General features: G+C 38.5%; 1 protein-coding gene across 13 annotated transcripts in view; it reads right to left on the minus strand.

The window, feature by feature from the left end:
- Window positions 1–15227, minus strand: part of TENM3 (teneurin transmembrane protein 3) — a 1278657-nt gene that overhangs the window by 872108 nt on the left and 391322 nt on the right. The window lies entirely within an intron of this gene.

Consider the following 15227-nt stretch of genomic DNA (forward strand, 5'->3'; position numbering starts at 1 on the left):
GTTTCTTTGGGAATCCGTAGCAGAGGAGACAATCGGGGCCAACGGTCGAAGGCAAAAAAGTTTGAGTCTCCGAGTCATGATCATTTGAAAGCAGTGAAGTCAGATGAGACTCTGCCAAGGGAGAGTGTGTAGGGAATGAAGAGGGAGGGACAGGGTCAGCCCCAGCTTCGTGGGAAAGGGAGAAGCAAGCGAGGAAGCGGTAAGAGAGGAGGAAGGGGGCTCAGAAGAGTCTGGAGAGAGACAAGTACGGAGCAGGCTGCGCTCAAGGGTGGAAGGCTCTGAAATTCAGTCAGGGCTAATAGAGAAGGGGTTATCTGCTTGTTGACTTGGTTAGGTGCAAAGGTGATGACAAAAAAAATTTTGTAGGATGGTGGGGCTGACCTCGTATCTACTCACATTGTGCCATTACACATGAACATCAGTGCTGAGTTTTACAGCCAGCATCTGTAGTTGTGCCTGTACACAGACCAGGTGTTAAGTATTTTGCAAGTCACCCTGCATGAGGGTGATGTGAAGCCCAATTGGGTTGATTCTCAAAAACATACGTGCCCTACCAGACCATGCTGCCTCTTCAGAGACAAGAATATGCTAGCCTGCAGGTCTGCACACACCTTTTTGTGGCCGTGAGCGCAACTCGCTTACCTCTGTCACTTTCCTTTCTCCCTGAGACTCTTTTATTATGATTCCCAGGGAGTATCACTGGCTCTTTATAACTAATGGCCACCGTCAGATGCTCAGAGATGTCATTGGCCAACTACGCTTGAAGATTTTACTGTCTGTAGTTGCTATAACCTTTGGGAAATACCAATACATGTATTTTATTTTATTTTTTATTTATTTTATTTTATTTTATTTAACATCTTTATTGGAATATAACTGTTTTACAATAGTGTGTTAGTTTCTCCTTTACAACAAAGTGAATCAGTTATACGTATACATATGTCCCCATATCTCTTCCCTCTTGCGTCTCCCTCCCTCCCACCCTCCCTATCCCAGCCCTCTAGGTGGTCACAGAGCACCGAGCTGATCTCCCTGTGCTATGCGGCTGCTTCCCACTAGCTATCTATTTTACGTTTGGTAGTGTATATATGTCCATGCCACTCTCTCACTTCGTCCCAGCTTACCCTTCCCCCTCCCCATATCCTCAGGTCCATGCTCTAGTAGGTCTGTGTTTTATTCCCGTCCTACCACTAATCTCTTCATGACATTTTTTTTTCTTAGATTCCATATATATGTGATAGCATATGGTATCTGTTTTTCTCCTTCTGACTTACTTCACTCTGTATGACAGACTCCATGTCTATCCACCTCATTACAAATAACTCAGTTTCATTTCTTTTTATGGCTGAGTAATATTCCATTGTATATATGTATTTAAAAAATAAAAAAATAATAAAATAAAAATAAAAGAAGATGTGGCACATATATTTTTTTATTTTTAAATACATGTATTTTATTATTGATTGCATTAAAATTTTCAACTTGTTATTTTTATTTAATCCAACACAATAATAAAGTATTATCAGTTAAGAGGCCTGCCAATATCAAGATAACCACAACAGCTTTTAAAAATTTATTTTATTTTTTAATATTTTAACATCTTTATTAGAGTATAATTGCATTACAATGGTGTGTCAGTTTCTGCTTTATAACAAAGTGAATCAGCTATACATAAACATATGTCCCCATATCTCTTCCCTCTTGCGTCTCCCTCCCTCCCACCCTCCCTATCCCAGCCCTCTAGGTGGTCACAAAGCACTGAGCTTATCTCCCTGTGCTATGTGGCTGCTTCCCACTAGCTATCTAGTTTACGTTTGGTAGTGTATATATGCCCATGCCACTCTCTCACTTTGTCACAGCTTACCCTTCCCCCTCCCAGTATCCTCAAGTCCATTCTCTATGTCTGTGGCTTTATTCTTGTCTGGCCCCTAGGTTCTTCTGACCATTTTCTTTTTAGATTTCATATATATGTGTTAGCATACAGTATTTGTTTTTCTCTTTCTGACTTACTTCACTCTGTATGACAGTCTCTAGGTCCATCCACCTCACTACAAATAACTCAGTTTTGTTCCTTTTTATGGTTGAGTAATATTCCATTATATATATGTGCCACATCTTCTTTATCCATTCATCTGTTGATGGACCCTTAGGTTGCTTCCATCTCCTGGCTATTGTAGATAGAGCTACAATGAACATTCTGGTCATGATTCTTTTTGAATTATGGTTTTCTCAGGGTATATGCCCAGTAGTGGGATTGCTGGGTCATATGGTAGCTCTATTTTCAGTTTTTTAAGGAACCTCCATACCGTTCTCCATAGTGGCTGTATCAAGTTACATTCCCACCAACAGTGCAAGAGGGTTCCCTTTTCTCCACACCCTCCCCAGCATTTATTGTTTGTAGATTTTTTGATGATGGCCAATCTGATCAGTGTGAAATGATATCTCACTGTAGTTTTGATTTGCATTTCACTAATGATTAGTGATGTTGAGCATTCTTTCATGTGTTTGTTGGCAATCTGTATATCTTCCTTGGAGAAATGTCTATTTAGGTCTTCTGCCCATTTTTGGTTTGGGTTGCTTGTTGTTTTGATATTGAGCTGCATGAGTTTGCTTGTATGTTTTGGAGATGAATCCTTTGTCAGTTGCTTCATGTGCAAATATTTTCTCCCATTCTGAGGGTTGTCTTTTTGTCTTGTTTATGGTTTCCTTTGCTGTGCAAAAGCTTTTAAGTTTCATTAGATCCCATTTGTTTATTACTGTTTTTATTTCCATTTCTCTAGGAGGTGGGTCAAAAAGAATCTTGCTGTGATTTATGTCATAGAGTGTTCTGACTATGTTTTCCTCTAAGAGTTTGATGGTATCTGCCCTTGCCTTAAGATCTTTAATCCATTTTGAGCTTATTTTTGTGTATGGTGTTAGGGAGTGTTCTATTTTCATTCTTTTACATGTAGCTGTGCAGTTTTCCCAGCACCACTTATTGAAGAGGCTATCTTTTCTCCACTGTATATTCTTGCCTCCTTTATCAAATATAAGGTGACCATATGTGCGTGGGTTTATCTCTAGGCTTTCTATCCTGTTCCATTGATTTATATTTCTGTTTTTGGGCCAGTACCATACTGTCTTGATTTCTATAGCTTTGTAGTATAGCCTGAAGTCCGGGAGCATGATTCCTCCAGCTCCGTTTTTCTTTCTGAAGATTGATTTGTCTATTCAGGGTCTTTTGTGTTTCCATACATATTGTGAAATTTTTTGTTCTAGTTCTGTGAAAAAATGCCAGTGGTAGTCTGATAGGGATTGCATTGAATTTGTAGATTGCTTTGGGTAGTAGAGTCATTTTCACAATGTTGATACTTCCAATCCAAGAACATGGTATATTTCTCCATCTATTTGCAACATCTTTAATTTCTTTCATCAGTGTCTTATAATTTTCTGCATACAGGTCTTTTGTCTCCTTAGGTAGGTTTATTCCTAGGTATTTTATTCTTTTTGTAGCAATGATAAATGGGAGTGTTTTCTTAATTACACTTTCAGATTTTTCACCATTAGTGTATAGGAATGTAAGAGATTTCTGTGCATTTATTTTGTATCCTGCTACATTACCAAATTCATTGATTAGCTCTAGTAGTTTTCTGGTAGCATCTTTAGGATTCTCTATGTATAGTATCATGTCATCTGCAAACAGTGACAGCTTTACTTCTTCTTTTCCAATTTGGATTCCTTTTATTTCTTTTTCTTTTCTGATTGCTGTGGCTAAAACTTCCAAAACTATGTTGATTTATAGTGGTGAGAGTGGGCAACCTTGTCTTGTTCCTGATCTTAGAGGAAATGGTTTCTCTTTTTCACCATTGAGGACAATGTTGGGTGTGGGTTTGTCATATATTGCCTTTATTATGTGGAGCAAAGTTCCCTCTATGCCTACTTTCTGCAGGGTTTTTATCATAAATGGGTGTTGAATTTTGTAGAAAGCTTTCTCTGCATCTATTGAGATGATCATATGGTTTTTCTCCTTCAATTTGTTAATATGGTGTACCACATTGTTTGATTTGCGTATATTGATGAATCCTTGCATTCCTGGGATAAACCCCACTTGATCATGGTGTATGATCCTTTTAATGTGCTGTTGGGATCTGCTTCCTAGTATTTTGTTGAGGATTTTTCCATCTATGTTCATCAGTGATATAGGCCTGTAGTTTTCTTTCTTTGTGACATCTTTGTCTTGTTTTGGTATCAGGGTGAGGGTGGCCTCATAGAATGAGTTTGGGAGTGTTCCTCCCTCTGCTATCTTTTGGAAGAGTTTGAGAAGGATAGGTGTTAGCTGTTCTCTAAATTTGAGAGAATTTGCCTGTGAAACCATCTGGTCCTGAGCTTTTGTTTGTTGGAAGATTTTTAATCACAGTTTCAATTTCAGTGTTTGTGACTGGCCTGTTCATATTTTCTATTTCTTCCTGATTCAGTCTTGGAAGGTTGTGCATTTCTAAGAATTTGTCCATTTCTTCCAGGTTGTCCATTTAATTGGCATAGAGTTGCCTGTAGTAATCTCTCATAATCCTTTGAATTTCTGCAGTGTCAGTTGTTACTTCTCCTTTTTCATTTCTAATTCTACTGATTTGAGTGTTCTCCCTTTTTTTCTTGGTGTAAGTCTGGCTATTGTTTTATCAATTTTGTTTATCTTCTCAAAGAACCACCTTTTAGTTTTATTGGTCTTTGCTATCATTTCCTTCATTTCTTTTTCATTTTTTTTGATTTGATCTTTATGATTTCTTTCCTTCTGCTAATATTGGGCTTTTTTTTTGTTCTTCTTTCTCTAATTGCTTTAGGTGTAAGGTTAGGTTGTTTATTTGAGATTTTTCTTCTTTCTTAAAGTAGGCTTGTATAGGTATAAACTTCCCTCTTAAAACCACTTTTGCTGCATCCCATAGGTTTTGGGTCATTGTGTTTTCATTGTCATTTGTTTCTAGGTATTTTTTGATTTCCTCTTTAATTTTTTCAGTGATCTGTTGGTTATTAAATAGTGTGTTGTTTAGCCTCCATGTGTTTGTATTTCTTACAGATTTTTTCCTGTAATTGATATCGAGTCTCATAGCATTGTGGCTGGAAAAGATACTTGATATGATTTCAATTTTATTAAATTTACCAAGGCTTGATTTGTGACCCAAGATATGATGTTTCCTGGAGAATGTTCCATGAGCACTTGAGAAGAATGTGTATTGTGTTGTTTTTGGATGGAATGTCCTATAAATATCAATTAAGTCCATGTTGTTTAATGTATCATTTAAAGCTTGTGTTTCCTTATCTATTTTCATTTTGGATGATGTGTCCATTGGTGAAAGTGGGGTGCTAAAGTCCCCTACTATGATTGTGTTACTGTCGATTTCCCCTTTTATGGCTGTTAGTATTTGCCTTAGGTATTGAGGTGCTCCTATGTTGGGTGCATAAATATTTACAATTGTTATATCTTCTTCTTGGATTGATCCCTTGATCATTATGTAGTGTCGTTCTTTGTCTCTTGTCATAGTCTTTATTTTAAAGTCTATTTTGTTTGATATGAGAACTGCTACTCTAGTTTTCTTTTGATTTCCATTTGCATGGAATATCTATTTCCATCCCCTCACTTTCAGTTTGCATGTGTCCCTAGGCCTGAAGTGGGTCTCTTGTAGACAGCATATATACGGGTCTTGTTTTTGTATCCATTCAGCCAGTCTCTGTCTTTCGGTGGGAGCATTTAATCCATTTGCATTTAAGGTAATTACCGATATGTAAGTTCCTATTACCATTTTCTTAATTGTTTTGGGTTTGTTATTGTAGGTCTTTTACTTCTCTTGTGTTTCCTGCCTAGAGAAATTCCTTTAGCATTTGTTGTAAAGCTGGTTTGGTGGTGCTGAACTCTCTTAGCTTTTGCTTGTCTGTAAAGCTTTTAATTTCTCCATCAAATATGAATGAGATCCTTGCTGGGTACAGAAATCTTGGTTGTAGTTTTTTCTCCTTCATCACTTGAAATATGTCCTGCCACTCCCTTCTGGCTTGCAAAGTTTCTGCTGAAAGATCAGCTGTTAACCTTATGGGAAATCCCTTGTATGTTATTTGTTGTTTTTCCCTTGCTGCTTTTAATATTTTTTCTTTGTATTTAATTTTTGATAGTTTGATTAATATGTGTCTTGGCGTGTTTCTCCTTGGATTTATCCTGTATGGGACTCTCTGTACTTCCTGGACTTGATTAACTATTTTCCTTTCCCATATTAGGTAAGTTTTCAATGATAATCTCTTCAAATATTTTCTCAGTCCCTTTCTTTTTCTCTTCTTCTTCTGGGACCCCTATAATTCGAATGCTGTTGTGTTTAATGTTGTCGTATAAGCCTCTGAGACTTTCCTCAATTCTTTTCATTCTTTTTTCTTTACTCTTCTCTGCAGTAGTTATTTCCACCATTTTATCTTCCAGGTCACTTATCTGTTCTTCTGCCTCAGTTATTCTGCTATTGATCCCTTCTAGGGAATTTTTAATTTCATTTATTGTGTTGTTCATCTCTGTTTGTTTGCTGTTTAGTTGTACGAGGTCCTTGTTAAACGTTTCTTGTATTTTCTCCATTCTATTTCCAAGATTTCGGATCATCTTTACTATAATTACTCTGAATTCTTTTTCAGGTAGACTGCCTATTTCCTCTTCATTTGTTTGGTCTGGTGCGTTTTTACCTTGCTCCTTCATCTGGTGTGTATTTCTTTGTCTTCTCATTTTGCTTAACTTACTGTGTTTGGGGTCTCCTTTTTGCAAGCTGCAGGTTCGTACTTCCCATTGTCTTTCATGTCTGTCCCCAGTGGTAAGGTTGGTTCAGTGGGTTGTGTAGGCTTCCTGGTAGAGGGGACTGGTGACTGTGTTCTGGTGGATGAGGCTGGATCTTCTGTTTCTGGTGGGCAGGACCGCATCCGGTGGTGTGTTTTGGGGTGTCTGTGGCCTTATTATGATTTTAGGCAGCCTCTCTGCTAATGGGTAGGGTTTCGTTCCTGTCTTGCTAGTGCTGTGGCATAGGATGTCCAGCACTGTACCTTGTTGGTCGTTCAGTGGATCTGGGTATTAGTGTTGAGATAGAGATCTCCCGGAAGGGGCAGTGGGGACAGTGACGTGTGCTCGCACACAGGCCTCTCGGTGGCGGCAGCAGCGGCCTTAGCGTCTCACGCCCGTCTCTACTGTCCGTGCCGCCAGCCACGGCTCGTGCCTGTTTCTGGAGCTCCTTTAAGCGGTGTGCTTAATCCCCTCTCCTCGTGCCCCAGGAAGCGAAGAGGCAAGAAAAAGTCTCTTGCCTCTTCGGCAGCTGCAGACTTTCTTCCGGACTCCCTCCCGGCCAGCCGTGGTGCACTAACCCCTTCAGGCCATGCTCGCGCCGCCAACCCCGGTCCTCTCCTGGCTTCCGACCGAAGCCCGAGCCTCAGCTCCCCGCCCCCGCCCACTACGGCGGGGGAGCAGACGAGCCTCTCGGGCTGGTGAGTGCCGGTCGGCACCGATCCTCTGCAGCAATCTCTCCGCTTTGCCCTCCGCACCCCTGTGGCTGCGCTCTCCTCCGCGGCTCCGAAGCTCCCCCCTCCACCACCCGCGGTCTCTGCCCGCGAAGGGGCTCCTAGTGTGTGGACACCTTTCCTCCTTCACAGCTCCCTCCCACTGGTGCAGGTCCCGTCCCTATTGTTTTGTCTCTGTTTTTTCTTTTTTCTTTTGCCCTACCCAGGTACGTGGGGAGTTTCTTGCCTTTTGGGAGGTCTGAGGTCTTCTGCCAGCGTTCAGGAGGTGTTCTGTAGGAGTTTCTTCCACGTGTAGATGTACTTCTGATGTTATCTGTGGGGAGGAAGGTCATCTCCATGTCTTACTCTTCCGCCATGTTGAAGCTCCTCCTCCACAATATCTTTTGATTGTAATTGCTTAGCCCTGATATAGTGATAATAGCTATTTTTCATTGCTTACAATTATATACCTTTAGAGAATATACTAGTTAATTACTTAAAAATTCAGAGCACTTAATGTCACTGGTGAACAATGGTTCTCTTTTCTGAAATGCAGCCTTTCTATCTGAGGGATCTGGAATATTATGCAATGATTCAGGACTCAACCTTCCTGGATGTCACAGGTTAGAATAAATCATTAAAAAATAATCTTTCCTAAAGTTATCAATTGTAAATGCATGGTTTCTGTGACTTCTCATTCTTTAAAAATTGTAGGATTTTATTAAGTGTAATTCTATACCAACAAAACAACCCAAGGCTGTGTCTATATGAGACAAATAACTCAAGAGTAGAGAAGTTGGTTTGATTGTTTGGTCCATCCTGACTATGATTTAGACTGACACAAAGCTGATCATCACATAGTTAATCACAGCATGTTAGAAACTTCTAGACTGACTGTGACTTGGGAGATTCAGCTATAGTTTTTAGTTAACAGCCTCAACTTCTTGAAAAATTACAGAAGACAGAAATAGCATGTTAATTTATGGAGAGTAATTACTTAAGGGTGCTACTGAGTTTAGCCATGCAATCAACATTATGGTTTCCAAGTGAATTAAAATAATCATTTACTCTTAACTTCACTTTTGCAAAAACTATTTTTGGCTTTCGGTAATTTGATACTTCTTGCAAATATTTAGAAAATAACTAAGATTTAGAGATTTAAAGAAAATGGATACAGTATATAACAGAGCAATTCATATTCTGTTCAGGTTTAGAATTCGGTAATTTGATACTTCTTGCAAATATTTAGAAAATAACTAAGATTTAGAGATTTAAAGAAAATGGATACAGTATATAACAGAGCAATTCATATTCTGTTCAGGTTTAGAAACAGTGGTAATTGATAATCTAAAATGGCCTTACACTGATGAATTTCTATGTTAATAGATATATATTTCTCTACAATTTTGAGGTTTCTCCAATCAAGTCTCCTTAGATATATATTTGGGAGGATTCTCATAAGAATCATAATACAAATGGAAGAAGAGTGAAGTGACTATATTTCTAAAGCTCAACAAACCTAGGGACATGTATCATATCTGAAGATCAGAGGGAATAAGTGTATGATGGAAATAGAGTGGAAAAAAGGGGTTATTTCTGTCAGTGCTAAAAAGCTTAGAGAGTCGCTGATTAAGGTCACTGCCAATTTTATCAATGACGAAAGCGCTTTAGCAAGGCATACCATCCTCTGCGTAGGCATGTGGATGACCATACTGTCAGGGTGTACACAATCAAACACAAAGAGCATTCAAGGTCAATCAGACTAGAATCCTGAAGTGTCTAAAACCCACACTGAAAAATGCATTTTATGTCTTCCTGCCCACCTGTCTTCTTCAGGACCACAATCATCATCAAAGATAACCAGAAAAGAGAAGAAGGAAGGAAAGAAAAAATAACCAGTAACCACTTCTCATCTGTCCTTGGCTTCCCTGGAAGGACCATCTAAATGGTTCAGGGCAAATCTTTCCTTGAAAGATTTATCAACAAAATAACAATTAACTACCTACAACAGCTAGTAAGATCTAAATCCCATGTTCCAAGCAGATACCCAAACAATAGGTTGTCAGTCAATGGCCAGATCAAGCCATCTCATTGCTCAGATGAAGTTGATGCAATCATTTTCTTATCTGTAAGCTCTACAGAAGGGTGAAAGATGGGTGTCAACAGACTCTTAGTTGAATAATGAAATTGAAAATTACAACAGTACAAAAAAATAGTGATTTCATATTAGAACACACTTTACTTTGTACAGATGGTGTGACATGTTCAGACAAGTGGATGTCATCAGAGCTCTAACTGAGTCATAGAATTGACTCACTGCAGAGCAAGTGGGGAAAGATAAATGGAAGATGTCGCCCTCTAAGGTGACATTGATAATTCAAAGTCTTGGGGAAAAGGAGGCTGTCCTCTGGAAAACACTGACTGAAGTGGGCAAGAGCCATTTAATCACAGAAAGCTCCACTTAAGGGATCTCTGAACATTGAGGATTCCCCATCTGGAATATTAGGACTCTAGGATATCAATTTTCAAACCTGTAAGGGCAGCTTACCCACCACCTCGAATCCTCCAGGATATGTCCTCATCCTACCTGATCGTTCCCCAGCCCCCAGTTTTATTTGACTCGATCCATATCTTGGCTGATTTGACCACTGACTACATTGCTATTAACTAGTTCCCTGCTCCGGTTTGTGACTTAATAAGGGCCTGATTAGAAGATTATTTTTTTGTGAGGTCAGACAGATCTCTGTGACTTACTGAGATACAATTGTTGCTCTCACTTTTTGTTTGTTTGTTTGTTTCTTTTTTTTTTTTTTTGGTAGCCTGGTGTTTTCAACTTTATAGTCATTAGCATCCAAAAGAACAAGGGTGAAAATGTAATTTGTATCTGGGAGCAGCCTCAGACCCTATAAGCTCATTAGCAGTGCAATGTGCTGGGCCCTACAGCTCAAAGCATGCCCTATGGACTTCTGTGGAGCTTCAAAGTTCAGCCTGATGGACAGAAAACTCATCTTTGACTCTTACAGTTGAATAATATGCAATTTCTAGAGGTTAATGGATACTCACTAGTATTTGCTGAGTTGCTAGAAGGTGCTATTCATAAACTAATATTAGCATGTTACCAGAATTAACTGAGACTCTAAATCTGTATCCACAAGGACATCTGACTGCCACTCAACGCTTGGGAGCTTTGCAGTGTGCTCCTGCTATTCAGATTCACATGAAAATTGTTAGAATTCCTGAAATCAGGGGAAGGACACATGGTTATTATTGCTGTTTTGAATTGGACTTGGTTGCAGACAAATGTATATGAATGAATGTATTTGTAACACTACTAGTAGATTTTATAATTATTCACCATTTTGTTTTGTTGTGTAATTGTTGTGTTGGTAACACTTTGTTATTTTGTTATTCCCCAAACATTTTTTTTTTTTAAAGGTCTTTTTCATCTGGAACATAGAAATAGATTGGGATATATAAATCCTTAAGTGCACCACGATCAAATGGTTTGAGAACCACTGCCATTAAAGAATGGAAGTCAGGGGGCTTCCCTGGTGGCGCAGTGGTTAAGAATCCGCCTGCCGATGCAGGGGACACAGGTTCGTGCCCCGGTCCGGGAAGATCCCACATGCCGTGGAGCGGCTGGGCCCGTGAGCCATGGCCGCTAAGCCTGCGCGTCCGGAGCCTGTGCTCCGCAACGGGAGAGGCCACAACAGTGAGAGACCCGTGTAGCAAAAAAAAAAAAAAAAAAGAATGGAAGTCAGGAAAGGAAAAGCTTCATGAGTAGGGACCTAAAATAACAATTCTCATCTGTGGCCAGGTACTTAGATGCCTGGATCCAGGAGAAAGGCTCTGGGGGTGGGGGGATGGGGTGCTGGGTGCCCAAGGAACAATGTCAAAGGTAGGCAGTCACTTGACAGTCTTGCTCAGGGTCAGCCTTGTTTGTATATCACAGAGAATCCAAATTTCTTTCAATTTTGCCTTCTTATTCAGGTATCATGAGAACCATTTGCTTTTTTGCCCATAATTTGTTTTTGCCTAACATTACTAGAAATTCATTTTCTACTCAGAATGTAACTTATGTTTCCTATTTGGCCTCAAATCAATGTAGCATTTGTTTTTGCTTTTTATGCATGATATTTACTGTGTCTTTGACATTTTTATTTAGTAGTCAGTATTAATAAATCTTCATGAAAGGAAGTCATTCTGATTTTGTTAAAAATGCATTGCTTAGAGTTCTTTGGAGAAGTATAAATGTTCAGAGCTACAAAGAACCAAAGAAAGGGACAAACACTGCCATAGAAGCACTCTAGTTCATCTTTGCCTTGGTGAAATGAACATATTTAGCTGAACTGTTCATTCTTTGTCTGACCTCCGTTCTCTTCAGGTTCAGGTTCCTAAACCATGAAACTAGGCTTAAACTAGGTGACAATATATACAAATCAGCCCAGAGATACAGTTGGATGATTTTTCTATAAAAATTTCAGAAACATAACATTTTTCATATTTTTCTGAAACTCATTATTCTCATGAACAGTCTTCCTAATGTCTACGCTTAATTTCTTTTGTTTGTACCTGGACTTATTCCCACTGATAACTTCAGTGGGAACTGAGACAGTCTTTACTTCTGATGGGATATACTATTTTACAAACAAAATAAATCTATTTGATATTTCATACGTTTCACTCCTCTGTACATGGAGATCTGCTGCTCCAAACTAGATATGGCTGTTCACTCATCAAAATCATCAAGTAACAATAATAAAAGAAACATGGTACAGTTTTATAGATAATATAATGAAGCAAAAATTAGTAAAAACACAACATTTTTATTCCATTTTAATTGAGAAAACATGTAAAAAGCTAGCTATCCACTATAGTGCCTGGAACATTATAAGGCCTGAAAAACTTTCATTTTGCCATCTTTTTGAATGAGACAAATATATATATATGTGTATATAAATTATGTGTATATATTAGATATGTATATATATTATATATGTATACATATTATATATGTGTATTTATATATTTTATATATATAATTTTTTTCTTGCAGGAAGGCATTTCTGTTTATAAAGTTTGGATTGGGATGAGAAAAAGAAAAGAGTGACATCGGTAAAAAGAGATGGAAAAGGGAAACTGAAAATATTTTTTAGTGCATCATCTGATAAATTGAAATGATTTACTATAGGTTTACATGTTTTACTGGACTTCATAAGAAATATAGTAGTGTATGGCAAAATGGTATTAGTTTGTGGTCTTCTATGGTCTTAAGCTCTTTTACGTGTAGTTATTTGTAGAAGTGTGCGCGCGCGTGTGTGTGTAAGGGAGGTTGTGCAACTAAAAGCCTTGCCTTGCTCCTTTTAAAGCTGAGTTTAATATCTACTTTCTCTCTCAGGAACTGTCTTAAAGGACTCTACTTTTAAACACCTTATCAAATAATGTCATTTTTTTATGCGAAATGTCTTAAACATTAACACAGCATGTCATAGTTTTCACCCCAAGCAGAGATAAATCAATACGGAAGAAGGGAGCACGGATCAGAGGGGTGGGCCACGAATTCAATCTGTGGGCACATGTTTCCTAGACACTCAAAGCAAAGTATACAGAAACCGCATTGGCACAATTGTACAAAGCAATCTTCTAACTGACAATGAAATTCCTCTCTACTAATCAGGTGTTAACAGAGAAACTCAGAGAAAGGCTAATTTCTCAATAAAGTCATTGCCTTATTTAACTAATAGGGGCAGGCGGTGAAAAGAAAAAGAGAGGAGAAATAGAAGTAAAAGAAAAGAAAATGACTCGTGGTACAAAGTATATTCTTCCATTACACTGTCATTAAGCTAACCAAATAAAACTGTGATGTTAAGGGCTATCAATACATTTAGTCACATAGGTATATGATAAAGTAAAGACATTTTGACAAGTCATAGACTTAGGAAGTGTTAGGGGTATGGAAAATGAAGACAGAAAAACCTGGATAAATAAGTCGTGACTAGCACTCAGCAAATTCCAGCTCCGCTTGGAACATTGTCCACATAATGAATATTTCAGGTGCATCTTGAGATCCTTATATTTTTCAAAGACAAGCAGGCAAGATGCGTTTTACATCTGTTAAACAATTCTGATTGGCATCTATGTTGAAAGACTGCCTCAGGATGGAAAGGCAGAATATGCTCCTCAAAAGCCGTAGCTATGAAATATTTATTCTACCTTCTTTCATAGAGAAGAACGAGTTGACTCTGTGATATAAATCTCTACTAATAATACCAACAACATTACACATCTTCTGTTAAATGATTATTCTTAAAAGGTGATCCAGGCCTTGTTTGTCGTGGTTGATCCGAGTGGAATAATGCAAGCGTTGTTTTACAGTATTCTTGGGATACATAATAATGTACTTTCAAGCATTAGAGCACAGGAGACCTAACGTCTGCTAAAAATTTTTTTAAGAAAGACCATGCTGGATGAATTTTGGGGGGGGGGGATTGTTGTTTCTTTCTTTTTAATTTCAAAATTACATTTTTGTCAATATTAACCTCTGTTTGTGAGAATCTTTTCTGTATAAAAATGCTGTAGTTTTACCTTTGAGTATACTTTTTATTAAGCAAGGCAAAGACTCGTGTGTCTCCAAATATTGCTTAAATCTCCAAAGCCACCCGAATAAACAAACATTACTCGATCTGTAGCCCAGAAGTCTGCAAATGACTCCATAGGATGTAAAAAACAAACAAACAAACAAAAATTATGATGCCTTTTAAGTGTTTCTTGGAGCCAATGATCAGCAGTTTTGTTTAAGTTCTGGGACCCCTGAGCCTCCATAAAAATAACTCTGAAATATCATATTATGTGTGAAAATTTTACGCACATGCACATTTATAATCAGCAGGCAGGCCCTCTGCCTTTCCTCCACCTGATAACCATAGGGCCTACTTAGACATGGAAAAAAGAAAGGATTCAGAACACCAAGGCACATAATCTAGCGCCGTTTAGAACCATGTGCATTCTGAAATCCTCTATTACTGCAAATCTCTTCGTTGTATTTTCTATGGAATTGTCTGTATCTCATTATCAAAGTCTAAAGAAATTTGATACAGTCATGTAACACTTGGTGAAGGAGTGTTAGAAAAATGCATTCCAAAGTGTTCAGCTTATCTTTTCTTTCCAAAGCAGTAACTACTGCCTGACTTTCCTCCTCTAGAGAAGCCAATTGGGAGGGTGAAGGAAAAAAAAAGTCAAACCAAAGTAAATTAAACAATGGCTCCGTGTCTGAATCAATCACAGACATCAGCTTTTAAACAATGAATTGTAGTTAACAGGAGCTAGGGCAACGTTAACATGGAGAATTCTTACTCTGTGAAGTCCCTTTTGCTTGTAGAATGGGTACCACGCCATGCTTTGAACCAAGTTTGCTAGGGGCAAAACTGGAGGTCTGCAATGCCTGTAATTGTGATAGTCAGATTGCTACTGGCCTCAGTAACCCAGGATATGAACACCTAGAGATGCTCTATGGTACATTTTATTCTTTAGCGGGGCCAGAACTCAGGGACGACGTGTCATCCTTCCTCGAGAGTGAAGACGTTCGAGAAAAGAAAATCTGGGCGAAAAATTATAAATATGAGCCTTGAGGAAAGCATGTCTTATTCCAACAGGTGTTTTTGTCTGCTCCTGTTAAGTCCGTTGGGTTATTCAGATAGTACACAAGTAGTGTTCAGACAACTCTCGATGCACGTCTGATCAAT

Source organism: Kogia breviceps, chromosome 20 (genome assembly GCF_026419965.1).
Source record: "Kogia breviceps isolate mKogBre1 chromosome 20, mKogBre1 haplotype 1, whole genome shotgun sequence".
Classification (NCBI taxonomy): domain Eukaryota; kingdom Metazoa; phylum Chordata; class Mammalia; order Artiodactyla; family Physeteridae; genus Kogia; species Kogia breviceps.